Source organism: Camelus bactrianus, chromosome 15 (assembly GCF_048773025.1).
Source record: "Camelus bactrianus isolate YW-2024 breed Bactrian camel chromosome 15, ASM4877302v1, whole genome shotgun sequence".
Classification (NCBI taxonomy): Eukaryota; Metazoa; Chordata; class Mammalia; order Artiodactyla; family Camelidae; genus Camelus; species Camelus bactrianus.
This window is the reverse complement of record NC_133553.1, coordinates 54,522,902-54,537,818: the sequence shown is the minus strand read 5'-3', so window position 1 is coordinate 54,537,818 and position 14,917 is coordinate 54,522,902. Positions and strand designations below refer to the sequence as shown.

Below are 14,917 nucleotides of genomic sequence, written 5' to 3'. Positions count from 1 at the left end.
TATCATCACAGAGCATGAGAGGGCCCCCTTCTGGTCTCCTGACTTTATTTAATTGAGGTTTCTGTTGATAAATTTCTTACAAAACCAAATGGTAGATCGAGGAATAGTATTTTCAATGCAGTCAAACATCAATAAATAACCAAGTGAAAATGAACCATATTTTAAATCTGTATTTGCATTTATCTTCTGTATTTTATGTGTTGCTTGCTCATTCCCATTCTCCTTTTTGTAGGGGTGCTTATTTTAAAATGATAGATGTAATTACCATGGAAGAGTTACATCCATTGTGGAAAATATTTTAATCTTTTAGGAGATTATCTCGGAAGTAAGCAGAAAATATACTGAAATTTTTATTTAAACTCTTCTTTGGTGAATTAAAATTGATTTTACTTACCTAAAATCTTGTGAACATGTACTCTGATAAGTATAGATTTTCTACAGTTTTTAAACATCTATTGAACTTTTTCCAGCGTATCATCTCTTTGAAGTTTATTTTGTCTTAGATGAGTTAACCATAATTCTAATTGGCTGGCTAAACAAGAAAATATTTTGAGAGAGTTTGTGTAATTCTGAGATTTCATGCTAATAAGGGTAAAACAAAATAGTTTTTGTGAATTTTAACTTTAATTTTAATCACTATTCCAATTATACTTAATAATTCAGCAATTCTCAATTTTTGTTTATATGAGGAGAAAATGGTTTGAAACTAACTTTCTATCACAAATATGTAAATAAACTAATTTTCAACTCTTCCTTAGTTGGAACTATGATTTCTATTAAAAAAAAAGTATGTCCCTAATATGACCACTATTTTATATACACTCAGAAAACCTGTAAGTGATAAAAAAAAAAAGAATAAAGAAAATACGTACTTATATAACTCTTTAATTCAATTTTTTTCTTCTAGTTAGTTATTTTCAAAAGTGCTTCTCTGCTCTGACACACTTGCCAACTTCAATCAATATGTTTCTTTCATAAATTCATGTGTCTTATTTCTGCATGCATCTGATTCAACAGAGACCCTAAAAAACTTAAGAACAAACACAATGTGGCTAAATCACATAGTTATCAAATTGAATAAAAGAGAGCAATTGACTGTGAAATACTGCTTATCTTCAAGTATGTCTCTTCATTTTTCACTGGTTTTGCATGGAAAGAGAACAAAAATATCCTGATATCAATATCTCTATCATTATATCTATGTTATCTATTGATATATATGTGTATACACATATATCTCTCTATATAAGTTTATACATACAAATATATATATGTGTGTGTATATAAAAAGATAGATATACATATAGATTTAAAAATAATTCTAATTTTGATCTTCTATCCACATTAATTATTCTTAGCCACTTTAAAAATTAAGAATTAGCCTTCTTTTCCGAATTTCCTTTGTTGACTATTACACTGTTGAGTGCATGAGGATTTATGAAACTAAGAAAAACATAACTGGGAATGAAAATACACTAAACCAGCATTCAGAAAGAGAAATATATTTAAAAATCTGAAGTCTTTATACCTTTGTGTTTAGGCCATAAATCTCCAAATCAGTTTGCATTTTGCAATCCCTGTTTGGTCAGATGGCAATCCTGACTTGCCTACATGTGCACATTAAAACTTATATGTGGGTACTAGTGGACTGGAAGAAAAACTTGAAGCCTATTGAAGTAAGGCCACATTATAAATGTTCTTGATGGCAGAAAGAACAATATTTTTGATAAAGCATGCACATCTATGACTCAGACTTGTAAAACAGTTCAGAAAAATTAGACATTGAAAGTGACAATGTTTTAGTAGTAACTTAACTATTTTTTATAGTTAAGTTTTGTGTATGCACAAGAGTGATATATGATAAAATCTAAATGTAAATAAGTCTAAGAGAACTCTTTAAATGTGTATAAAACAAAAATACAAAATGTGATGAAAGCTTTGTACCAAGGTTAGATTGGCAGTTATTTTATTCATTTATAAATAGTGTTTTATCTGTTTATGTCTAATTACTAATAATGGAGTACAGATTTAATGAAACATAGTATTAACAGTATTTATTTATTTGTTTGTTTGTTTATAAAGTTCCTTTTTTTCTACAGCTATTTTCTCTAAAAGCCCTGGGTTTGTTTGTTTTTTTTTTTCCTAGCTTTATTGGGTATACTTGACAAATAAATTGTAAGGTATTTAAAGTCTACATCATGATGAATTGATATACAAATACATTTTGAAAAGATTTCTCTCATCTAGTTAATATCCATCACCTCATATATTTATCTCTTGTTTACTTGCAAGTAGATTTAAGTTCTACTCTCTTAGCAAATTTCAGTTTTATTACACAGTGTTATCAACCAAATTAACAGCCATATTTAAATGAGGGAATTGGAGCTCAGCATCATTGAGTAACTTGCTCATAGCTACACAGTTCGTAATTTGGTTATTAGTTTCTTTTTGCCGCTTAGTCACACAAACTTAGTGTCTGGCAACAACACAAATTCATTATCTTACAGGTCAGTAAATCAGGAGTCCAGGATCAGTCTTACTGAGCTAAAAATCAAGATGACCATAGGGCTGCTTTCCTTTCTGGTGTCATTCTTCTAAGAAATAATCCATTTCCTTGCTTTTCCCAGTGTGTATAGGCATTCACATCCTTGGCCCTCTTTGGTCTTCAAAACCTGTAATGGTTGACTGAGTCTTTCTCACATCACATCATTCTGACACTAACACTTCAGACTCTGATTCACTTATAAAGACCATTATATTGGTCCACCCAGATAATCCAGGCTAATCTCCCTATCACGAAGTGAGATGATTAGCAACCTTAATTCCATCTACTACCTTAATTCTCCTTTGGCTTGTAACATCTCATGCTCATAGGTTCTGGGGATTAGGCTGTGAACATCGTGGGGGGCCATTATTCTCTCTACTACGGGTCATGAGGGAGGATTTAGAAATGGGCTTGTCTGACTACAAAGCTGATGCTCTTTTTCACTGTGTTGTATTACTTATTAAGATTTCAATGTGTAAAATTTTTCTTCGGGAATGTGAATGTTAAATCACTATGGGATGGGTAGAGCTTGGCCCAGTTATTTACTATAATTTTGAGCAGAAATAAAGGGTGAGAGACCTGGAACTACATCCGTTAATTGATTATGGACATCAAGGGTGAGAGCTGTAGCCTTTGACCATAGAATATTACTTTCTTCTGGCACAGCATCCAAAGCGTCAGGTAAAAGCAGAATGCAATTCCAGCAACCAGCTGGCAATGAGGAGGGAGTGGTAGAGGGATATTGCTAACAATAGCTAGAAATGTGTGCAGTTGACCCTTGAACAACATGGGAACTAGAGCCGCACACCCTCTGCACAATCAAAAATCCACCTATTATTTGTAGTCGACCCTCTTTATCTAAGAGTTTGAATCCCTGATTTCACCCAACTGTGGATTGTGTAGTATTGTAGAATTTACTATAGAAAAAAATCCACACGTAAGTGGATGTGAACAGTTCAAACTTGTGCTGTTCAAGGGTCAACTGTTCTTAGAAATGGAGACAGCTAAACAAAACTCCTACCACTTCTGTAACTGGACTACAGAAACCTGCTGGGGTACAGAGCAGGTTCTGATCCAAAAGACTTGAAAGAACAACAGAGTTCAATTCTAAAGAGTCAGGAGTACTAGGGGAATAATGGAACCAGACATCAGAAACACTAGCTAAGGCAGAAAAGCAGATGAGAGCTGGCGCAATTACGAGTGGCTGTTGGCGTGAGGCTGGGCCTTGAGTATGAAGGAGAAATCCGTATGAAGGAGAAATCCAATGATCAGAATTAAGATGCATATTAGAGTCAGATAATCTATAAGAATGATGGTGCCCATTCAAGCTATGGAGGAAGGGCTGTTCAACACTTTCTGCTTCATATCAGGACTGGCCTTGAAAGTTGAGATGTGTTTGAGTGCAGAGAGTGTGATAAGCACACAAGTTTAGCTCTGGGAAGCAGGAAGGATGCTGATGCTAGGATTAAATCAGTCTCTCTCTCTCTCTCTCTCCCTCTCACCACCCTTTCTTTTTCTCTCTGCTTTCTCTTATCTTTTTATATCTTGCTTTGGTTCTAGTCTTTCTGAAATTTGTCCATTCATTCCACAAATGCTAGCTGACTACCTATCTACTGTGTCCAAGGACTCTGTTAGTTGTTAAGAATACAACAATGAATAAAAGGTAGTCCTACCAATGGTAAAATATCCTCCGGCTATTTGGTTTCTTTGTTCTTTCAAGTACACTAGGCAGCCATTGCAATTAGTTTTTTTTAGAGAGTCCACCAACTTCTCTTTTCAGTTCTTTTACATCTATAACATATTATAATAGGTGCTGTTAAAGTTAAAACTAGCTATTATTTTGTTTCATTTAAATAATAAGTAACAGTAAAGGAAAATCATAACTCACTCTTCTGCACTCAAGGGGCTAAAATCTGCCCTTTGTTACTTAATTTCCATCACATTTATTTAAAACTTCACATGCGCACACACACACGCACCTTTGTTGGATGTGATAGCATTTTAGGAAGCATTGGAACTGAGATTTTAAAATATCTAGATTAATTATGACACTGAAAAAGGTACTGAAAGTGTATATGATTATTTTTTAAGGATTTAAGGCTTCAAATTAAGTTCATATTTAAAATGAGGACTGAGATTATTTAAAACTTAAAGTATGGGCAAAAAATTTGAACAAACACACGAAAGAAGATGCCAAGAAGACAAACAAGTTTTGTAAAAGGAGATCTGCTGTACAACAGTGCTTTAGTTAACACTACTGTCCTGCACACTTAAAAATTTAGGACGGTATATTTCACCTCATGTGTTGTATGTGTCTTTAACCACATTTTTAAAAGTGAAGTAGTTTGAAAAAAGCAGTTAAAAAAGGACTGGAATTCATCAGTCTTCATGGAGTTAGTTGTATTAAATCTGCCCAATTCTCAAAGAAAAAATAAATGGAGAGAAGGGAGAAGTTGGTAGAAAGATGTCTTGTAAATGTTAAAAATAAATAGAACTGGAATTATGTAAACTATGAATGGAGAAAGCTAAATTACAAATTTTATGTAGGCGTTTACTAATAGTTAAAGTAAAAGAGAAAGGTCAAAGACAGGTTGTGAAGTTCGTAAATAGTTTCAACTTTATCCTAAACAAAAGAGGGGCTTTTAAAAGGATTTTAGAGCATGAGGTGACTATACAGTTGCTTTAATATAAGATATTTATGACATATGATATATACATGTATATATATATAAATGTGCATATATACATGAATTTATATGAATATATACTTAAATACAAATATATCTTATAAAAGATTACCCTTTAATGAGAAAAAGGGTAGAAACATCAGGAAACATCAAGAATTTTTCCTAATGAAACTGCTGTAACAGAACTCTGTTTAGATATGGTTGTAGGAGTCAGGCCACCAGGCACTGTAGGTATCACATACTTTATTCTAGCAAGTGCTTTTTGAAGTAGTTGGTTGTTGGGAAGAGATAAGGATGTAAAGCAGAGATGAGCATACTATCCCTGAACACGTCTTCTTTAGGGGTTCCTGGCAAGAAAAAGCAAACAAATGTAATTTATTTAAATACCAGATTCTATTGAGATATTTCTGACCTGAGCTTTTAAATGTTTTAATACGTATTTTACTTAGAAAGCTGCCTATGTGGAAAGTCTATTTAAATGTGTTTGGGGAATGAAAACACGAAGCCCAATGGTAACATGACATGGGCACACAAATACAATTTTGTTTGCACCTCTCCTTTGGGGAACATTTTACACCCAAAGATACTCCAGGAACTAAATGGAGACACTCACAAGGGGAGCGGGAGACATGCTCCAAGGACACTGCTAGGCGGTATGATAGTGTCCAACGAGACTTGGAGACTCGATGGACTTCCAGCCTGTTTCAGGCAGCCAGAGGAACAGCCAGAAGAGTAATGGTTCAAAGTCTGGTTCCCAAAGATGGTATTGAATAATCTCAGTACAGCATTTCGGAAGTAGAGAACAAGAATGTATTAATAAACTTCAGATATTTTTTCTCTTTTACAAGGTTCTCCTCATATTACTTGAGATTGAAAAGATCATCTCAGAGGATCTAGTTTCTTAAGGTATCTTTCAATATCCTGTCTCAACTGTAGAGGTTTTGGAGGGAAACCTTCAAAAGCAGACGTTTATTTTTTTAATTTTATTTTGAAATAATTTTAGACTTATGAATAGTTACAAACATAATAAAGGGAATTCCTTTATATATTCACCCAGCTTTTCCTAATGTTAATGTCTTAAAAAAACATTATAAAGCTATCAAAAAGGAGAAATTAACTTTGATACAGTACTATTAAATAATACACTGACATTTCTTGAATATTGCCATTTTTCCCGCTAATGGGCTTTTTCTGATTCAGGATCCAATTGTGGATCTCACACTGTTTAATTTTCATTCTGTCTTACTTTCCTTTAATCTGGGACAATTCCTCATTTCTTCAGTCTTTTTGTTTTTTCTTTCTTTTCTTTTTGTCTTTCATAACTTTGACATTTTTGAAGACTCTAGGCCAGTTATGTATAGAATAGCTCTCAGTTTGGGTTTGTGCAGTGTTTTCTCATGATTAGGTTGAGGTTATACATTTTTGGCAAGAGCACCACAGAAATAATATATTCTTGTCTGTGCACCACTTCAGGAAGGGCATATGGTCACTGCGTCTTACTGATGGTAATACTAGCTTTGATCACGTGGCTAAAGTGTCGACCATTTTTTTTTCACTGTAAAAGTTATAACTCTTCTTTTGTAATTCACATGTCTCTCATGAGGAGATACTTTAAGAATATCCAGATATCCTGTTTCTCATCATGCTCTCCTTCACCTATTTTAGTATCCATAGATAGTCTTGCCTCCCACAGCTATTATGGTGGTACTCATCTAATGGTAAATTTCTATTTTGTTTATTCCTCCTACATTTGTTAATTGGAATTTCCTATACACAAAGAACCATTTTTTCTCCTGTATTTATGTAACTATCTATTCATTTATTCGTTCATTCATTTATATTAGTATGGATTAATATATATTTGTTTTATTCTGTTTCTTGTAATCCAATATTATCATTGTTTTTTTGCTAAATTTATGCCAGATTTAGCCATTGGAAGCTCCTTTCAGTTGGCTCTTGTGTTCTTTCAACATGCCTTCTATTTGTTTTTTGTGTATGTTCTTATTTATTGCCAACTCAAGATGTTCCAGTGTCAAGTTGTACATTTCTGTGCCCCAGCTCTGACATTGGCCGTTTTCCTGGGAAAACTGACTCCTTTTATTGGAGAATAATGTTGAGGAGCCAAGGTCTGGTCTAAGCAGCCCTTTTAGAGATGTTATTGTTGAGAGTTCAAGTCAGAGACATGGAGTACTTGCTATGAGTCATCTTCAGACTAATACTTTACAGAATGAAAATCCCAGAAACTTTACAGAAACACTAAATGCATGTGTGAATGTGACTCAGGGTGAGAGATTTGCAATGGCAAATGAAACTCAAAAAGGTGATAGAAATCCATCATGGGAATTATTTAACTTCATTTGTAAAGGAAAAAAAAAATCTCTGAACTTCTGATGTATCAGAGGAAGGAGATGGTTAAGACCTGAAACAGGGCACATTCTTACTTCAGAATGTAATTATAGGTTGCTGTGTTAATGTGAGGGACTCTATTAGTTACTAAAAGTTTAGGGTTCTCATCCTTTCAGTGAGAAAATCAAGAATACGATGTGAATATGTTAGTACCAAAGGCCTTTAATATCTTAGTTCCCAACATTAAAATGCTAGTTGATGAACATGTTTTTTGCATCAATGAAAGAAGAAAAAAGTTGCATTCCAGTGTCAAGACTATATTCATGACTGTCTCAATTAATGACATTACTATGAGTAACAACAGGTATATCAGAAAACTGTAGAAAATTATAGACATTAGACATCATTTAGAAGTTATAAGGCAGGGCAAGTAAAATTTTTAGATAATTACTATTTGATGAGCTTTACAAATATTTTCCCCTCTCTGGAAAAATATATGTGTGCATATATATGTGTATATGCATACACACACACACACACACACACACATATATATATAACTTACAAGAAGGTGAAACACTTTACTCGTTTAAAATCTATTTCTGAAAAAAGTACAGATTACCTAAACTGAGAGAAAACAAAATTTATTACGGAGCTTAGAATTTCAGTGAAAATAATCCTGAATGATTTGCACTTAATTTCAAATCCTATATTCTCCTATATAACACAATTCTCAGACTTGAGGTATCTTATCTTTTTTAGGAGTATATTTATCATCAGTGTTGTTAAGAATATCATGACATTTTACTATCAGATGACCCATAATCACAGATAGTTTCGTGTACCAACTGAGAATACTGCAAAATGACACCACTGTACCATTGGTCGCAGGCATGGGACATCTAAAATGACAGGGCCTGGATTCAACTTTAATTGGCACCTCAGATGCACCAAATTCAACCAGATCACAAAGTTATGAAAATATATTGCAATTCGATTTAAGTTAGCACACAATTTCTGAGGGAGATTTCAAATTTTGAGCTGGGATCCACGTGCAGCTCTACCAAACTGACAATGAGACGTGTCAATCTCCAGCTATCAATCAGGCTAATGTGTTCTCTTTATTTTACTTTCCCATGACTGTGGATGTTATGATGTAAAATTCAAATAAAGATTGGAAAGGAAAGTACACAAAATGTTAAAAATAAAAATGAGTTGATCCGTAAGTGCAGTGAACAAGGAATGAGGTTTTGTGGCAAAATTTTCTTACCAAAAAACATACCTTTCTCAGCAATAATATACTCTCCATTTTATGTGCTTTGCAGTTTATGAAACATTTTATATGTATCACTGAAGCTTCTAAGTAGCCCCAATAGATATTAGGATGGTTTTATGGAAATTGAATCTGGAGACTAGTGAATGGATGCCTAGGATCATCCGTTAGTCAGTGAGAGTTGGAGCTCATCCAGCCACTATGATTTCCGTTGTATCGTACTGTCTATGGGCACACCAATTAGTATAAGTTATTTGAAAGGCAGAAAGCTCTGAAATCACATATTGTCTCTTAGGGTTTTTTTTTTTTCCTTCAATATCTGTGCTTAATAATAAGTCAGTGAAAGAAAAGAAGAAGACAAATGTGACCTGATATTTTCTTTTGCTTTAGCCTGTGCGAGTGGTGTTTCCTTTGGGGATTTCTCTCTATTATCTCCTCAACATATTCATATGGAATTAATGGTGGTAGGTTGGGAAATTCTTTTAGAGGAATGCCTCTCGTGGCTTTGAGGTATAGAAAGAGAATAGCTGTGCATGAAGACATTTGAAAGTGAACAGTGCATTATATGAGACTTGAAATACATCAAACCTAACGTGCCTTACTTCTGAGCCTGTTCATGAAAGGACCTGAGAAGGCTGATTGAGTCTTGTATATGATCAAAATTGAATCTGAAGAAAAGCTGTCTAAAATTCTCATTGACCGTTTCTAAAGTTAGAAAAGGTGAAAAATGTGATTGTACAGAGAGTCTCATCCTGAAATCCTAGAAAATGACAATTTTTAGGAGGTTTAGGGAGAGGGCCAGGGAGAAAGATGGGTATAGGGAACAAAGAAAATCAAAGTAAAACTTCTTAGAGATTAAAAAATTCTAATTTTAGGTATGAGAATAAATTAAATCTTTACTCAGAGACTCAGCATTAATAAAGCTGATTAGTCAAATTAAAAACTTTTAGTTTTCCAAATCACAATCCCATAGATGTGGGATAAATCCTAGCTCATGGCTCTGGGCAACTTCTTAATCACTCTAGGCATCAGTTTCTTTATACAATGAGTTTATGAATTTATTAGAAATGATGTTTTGAAAATTCGGGGAAAAATATGTAAAGGAGCTAATACCTTGCTCTGGCAAATTAGTTATTTTTAAGTGAAAATATTTTACCAATTTCTTACTGATGAAACTAGATTACCTAAATAGAATATATATATGTGTGTGTGTATATATATATACACACATATATATACACACACATATGTATATATATATATTCACACACCTTAAGTATAACATCTGTGATACAAAAAAAATTTTTTTTCTGCAAAAGCTACGAAATAGATAACATAATATGTACCTTTATCAACTCTCATTCTACACCACTACTTTTCCTTTTTACTCTTCTATAAGCACCACAAACCTAGCACAGAGTTTAGGTAATGACTGCGTAGCTCCTACCCTAACATCACCCACTTATTAACCTACTGGCCTTGGGCAACTGTAGTAATAAGGGGACCTCAGGACCCTGACTAGTGCTAAGGCCCAAATCCATTCTCATTGGCTAGTATCTGTACAGTGATTATTCAACATGATTAATAACAGCTCTAGAATCCAGCACTCTCGTTCATTGTGTATAATGTATGGGGCATTTGTGTAAATCTGTGCAAGGCGTTGGGAACAGTGCTTACTTCCAGGGATAGAACTTGGATGAAGATGGAAGTAGGAGGAATTTCTTTTCTCTGTATGAGATTTACTTAATTTTGAAATTTGTCCCATGAATATGTATTGCTTCATCAAAACAGGGATATTTTCTTAAATTGAGAAGGCTGATTATAAACATAGAACTTATATATAGATTTTGAGAATCTATAATTAGTAGAAATAAATATTTCTATGATCTCCCTTAGAGAAGTAGTATAAAGAAATAAATGGCCTTCTATCTATAGTGTTTGTTTCTTACTGATGTTTGAGCCAAAAGTCTGCCATCAATTTAGTATAAATCAGTATTTGAAAGCATTTTATAAAATCTTAATTGTTTCATTTTTAATTATCCTTAATAATTCTGAAATTAAATTACTTTTATCATTCCATCTTATAGATAGATATATTTTAGGTATATTGGACTATATAGGTAATTCATAGATACTAATTAATTTGTTCAAAATCATACAGTAAATAAAAGGGATGGGATTCAGATTTTTAAAACTTTTAAAATTTTAAATTATTTTAACAGCCTTTTAAAAAAAAAACAGTTTTATGCTCACAGCAAAATCAAGCAGAAGGTATGGAGATTTCCCATATACCACGCATATATAGCTTCCCCCATTAACAACACCCCTCACCAAAATGGTGTATTTGTTATAATTAGTGAAGCTACATTGATACATCATATCTACCCAAGTCCATAGTTTACATTAGGATTCACTCTTTGTGTTGTACATTCTATGGGTTTTGACAAATGCATAATGACATGTATACATCATTATGATATCATACAGAATATTTTCACTACCCTAAAAATACTCTGTGCTTTGCCTAGTCATGTCTTCCTTCCTCTTAAGCCCTAGCAACCACTGAAAAATCTCCATAGTTTTGTCTCTTTCTTCCTGAATATCACATAGTTGGAATCATACGTTATGTAACTTTTTCTGATTGGCTTCTTTCACTTAGTAATATGCATGTAAGTTTCCTCCATGTCTTTTAATGCCTTGATAGCTCATTTCTTTTTAGTGCTAAATAATTTTCCATTGTCTGGATGTACCACAGTTTATCCATTCACCTACTGATAGACATCTTGGTCACTTCCATGTTTTGGCAATTATGAATAAAGCTGCAGTAAACATTCATGTGCAGGTTTTTTGTGTGGATATATGTTTTTAATTCTTTTGGGTAAATACCAAGGAGTGCATTTGTTGGGTTGGATGATAAGAGTATACATTTAGTTTTGTAAGAAGCCACCAAACTGTAATCCAAAGTGAATGTACCATTTTGCATTCTCACCAGAAATGAATGAAAATTCCTGATGCTCCGTACTTCATCAGCATCTGGTGTTGTCAGTGGTCTGGATTTTAGCTTTTCTGATAGGTGTACAGTGGTATCTCCTTGTTGCTTTAATTTGCATTTCCCTAATGCATCTTGTCATATGTTTATTTGCTATCTGTAACTTTTAAATATTTTGACCACAAATCCGTGCACATTTTTAAAAAAACATATGCCAACAGATGTGGAGAATCAACCCCCTAAGTTAGAAGTGAGCGGCTGGCTGACATCAGTGGGCTGAGAGGCTGTGTGCAGAGCAGGCTGAAAAATGGATGCCGGAGGACTTAGATCTCAGCTAAAGGATAGTGTTTCAGTTACTGAACTTTTAGCCATTGGACCTTTTGAAAATCATGATCTTTAGAAAGGTTTTTCTTGTGTGAAAAACTAACTTTTTCCTAGGCATCATCTTGAATTATTAGAAAAAAGTTTCAGCTTATTGTATACTGAATTGTATCCCCCAAATTCATATACTGAATTTCTAGCTCCCAGGGTGACTACATTTGGAGACAGGGCCTTTAAGGAGGTAATTCGGATTAAATGGGTCATAAGGGCCCTGATCCAGTGACTTAAATCCCTATAAGAAGAGGAAGAGACACCAGACATGTGCAAGCACAAAGGCCGTGTGAGGACACAGAACGCAGCTGTCTGTGAGCCAAGGACAGAGGCCTTAGGAGAAACCAGTCCTGCCAGCATCTTGATTTCAAACTTCTAACCTTCAGAATTTGGGAAAATAAATGTCTGTTGTTTAGACCACCCAGTTGGTAGTATTTTTTATGGCAGCCCCAGCTGACTAATATACCAAAATAAAATGCTCAACCTAAATAAAATGAATTTATCCACATTAAGAAACATTCAGAGTCTATTTGCACTACAAAAATTACAAATGGAATTTGAAGTGATGCAGCATGCTCAGGATCTTCCATTTTTTTCCTAGCTCAATTCTTCCACTGGGTTTTGAGCGGTAATGATGAAACTACTGGTTTTTAAGATACTCTTAATGATCCATCATACTGAAGTAATGAAAGAACCCCACTTGATGGTGGAATATAGATTTGGCTTACTATGATATAGTTGGGCTGTTAAAAATAGTTAAGGAACTGCATCTTGTTTATAGTTGTCCTTTTATTGTAATTTGATGTGTACAACATGAAAAGTACTGACACATGAGAAGTTTTGCCAAAAAATGTAAATTCTACTGCTGTGAAAACAGCTCTACCAACAAAAAATATACTAAAAGCATGAAACCTCAAATATGACATTTTGTCTAATTTTAAATTCAAAACACTTAGCAAATGACCTGATAACTAAAGGAACACAATTGAGTTTTCTTATCTCATAAACTTTACTTATATATTTTATATTATGTTGCTTTGGTTTTATATTTATTTTAAATTATTTATTGTAGAAAAATTTAACCTTATATAGAAATATAAAGAAGACCATAGTCCAGTTCTTCACCATTATCCATCATCAACAGTAATCAATACCTGGAATCATGTGTTCATTTATATACCTACCTACTTCCTCTTATCATTTCTGAGCAGATATAGGCTGTATTATTTCTTCTGTAAATATTTCAGTATGTTTCTCTGAAAGTTAATAGCTTCTTTTAAAGATACCCATGATATCATTATTATTCTAAAAATTCAACAATAAATTCTTAATATCAGAAAAGATTTGATCATTGTTTAAGTTTTTCCAATTTCTCACAAATACCACAATTATTTTTACAATTTCTTTTTTTAAAATCAGGAACCAACTAAGTTCTAAAGGTTTTATAGCAGAGCAAGTGACTCCTTGGCTTCTGCACAATGGATAGACCAAATATCAAGGCAACGATCTTTTGCAGAGAGAAAAGGCTTTATTTCAGGGCACCCAAGCAGGGAGGCCAGTGACCAGATCTGTCTCTTGGATAAGATTTGAATGGGGGGATTTATCATGGAAGCAGGGAGCAAGCGGGGAGGAGGCCCAGAGATGATTGGTGGAAAGCAAATTGCAAGTTTCAGGAACTCTCTGTGCAGGTGTGACTGTTCTCCATACTGCATCATGGGTTGCATGTGCAAATTCAGCAGGGTTCCTTATGCAACACGCAGTGGGTTTTTGTCCTGTCACGTCTAAAGTTCACTATGTCATTCTAGTTCCTCAGTGCTCCTGTGTGTGAGGCTTAGTCAGGGACTGTCAGCAAGTTGTCTCCTTATCTGGGGTTTCTCTGGTACTCTGCAGAACAAGCTGGGTGTTTTCAGTATGTCATCTTGTTTCACCTGATGGGCCTTGTTAGTTAGAGGGCAGAGTTTCTGTTTCTCTCCATCTTTATCTTTTTCTGTATTATTTGAAGCTTATTCGTTGAATCAGAAACAAGATCAGCCGTATCCTGTAGTTCACTTTTTGCTGGTTGCATCCCTCATGTGTCCTTTAACACGCTCTTCTCTCTTTGTTGGAAGAGTTATTGAGAGGATGTGACCAGCAGTTACCTGCGAGCTGGCGCTGGGCAATCAGAGTCTCCTCACCCCTCCTCTGTCCTTAAATGTAGGTTCCACCCACTGTTCCCACAGCTGGAGCTGTTTTCAAAGACACAGCTTTGAGAGAGAAATGTATTTCTGAGACCATCTGGACAGTGTACATGACTGAACCCTGTTAAAGCCTCTAAATAAACTTTTCAGATTCTAGTGGGTGAATGTGAAGATCTACTCGTCTTGCAGCTGCCCAGGACAAACCTGGTAACTAAGTCCCCTTGCTTATTAAACCTACCACCTACCCATCTGGAGTGCTCTGCCTCATTCTCAGATCTCTTCCTCCCTTCCCTGTATAGGGGCCAGTTTCAGATTTCACCTGGTAAATTCCCAAATATGCAAACCAACGCTCTCATGTATGTTTATATAGATTAGAACTGGAGGCTTGAAGTAATTCAGATTTATCAATTTCTCTTTTTCTAACAATGCTATTTCATAGATAATAGTGTTGTGTTTATCTAAAATGAGGCACATAATATCGGTTTTTCTTGTTTTCTGATGTTAACAGTAATTGTTGATTAATACCTA

At 34.3% G+C, this 14,917-nt stretch overlaps 1 pseudogene; it reads left to right on the top strand.

Moving 5' to 3' along the window:
• Positions 1-12,147: 12,147 nt before the first annotated feature.
• LOC105066524 (proteasome maturation protein-like) lies at positions 12,148-12,945 on the top strand (annotated as a pseudogene).
• The last annotated feature ends 1,972 nt before the right edge of the window (positions 12,946-14,917 follow it).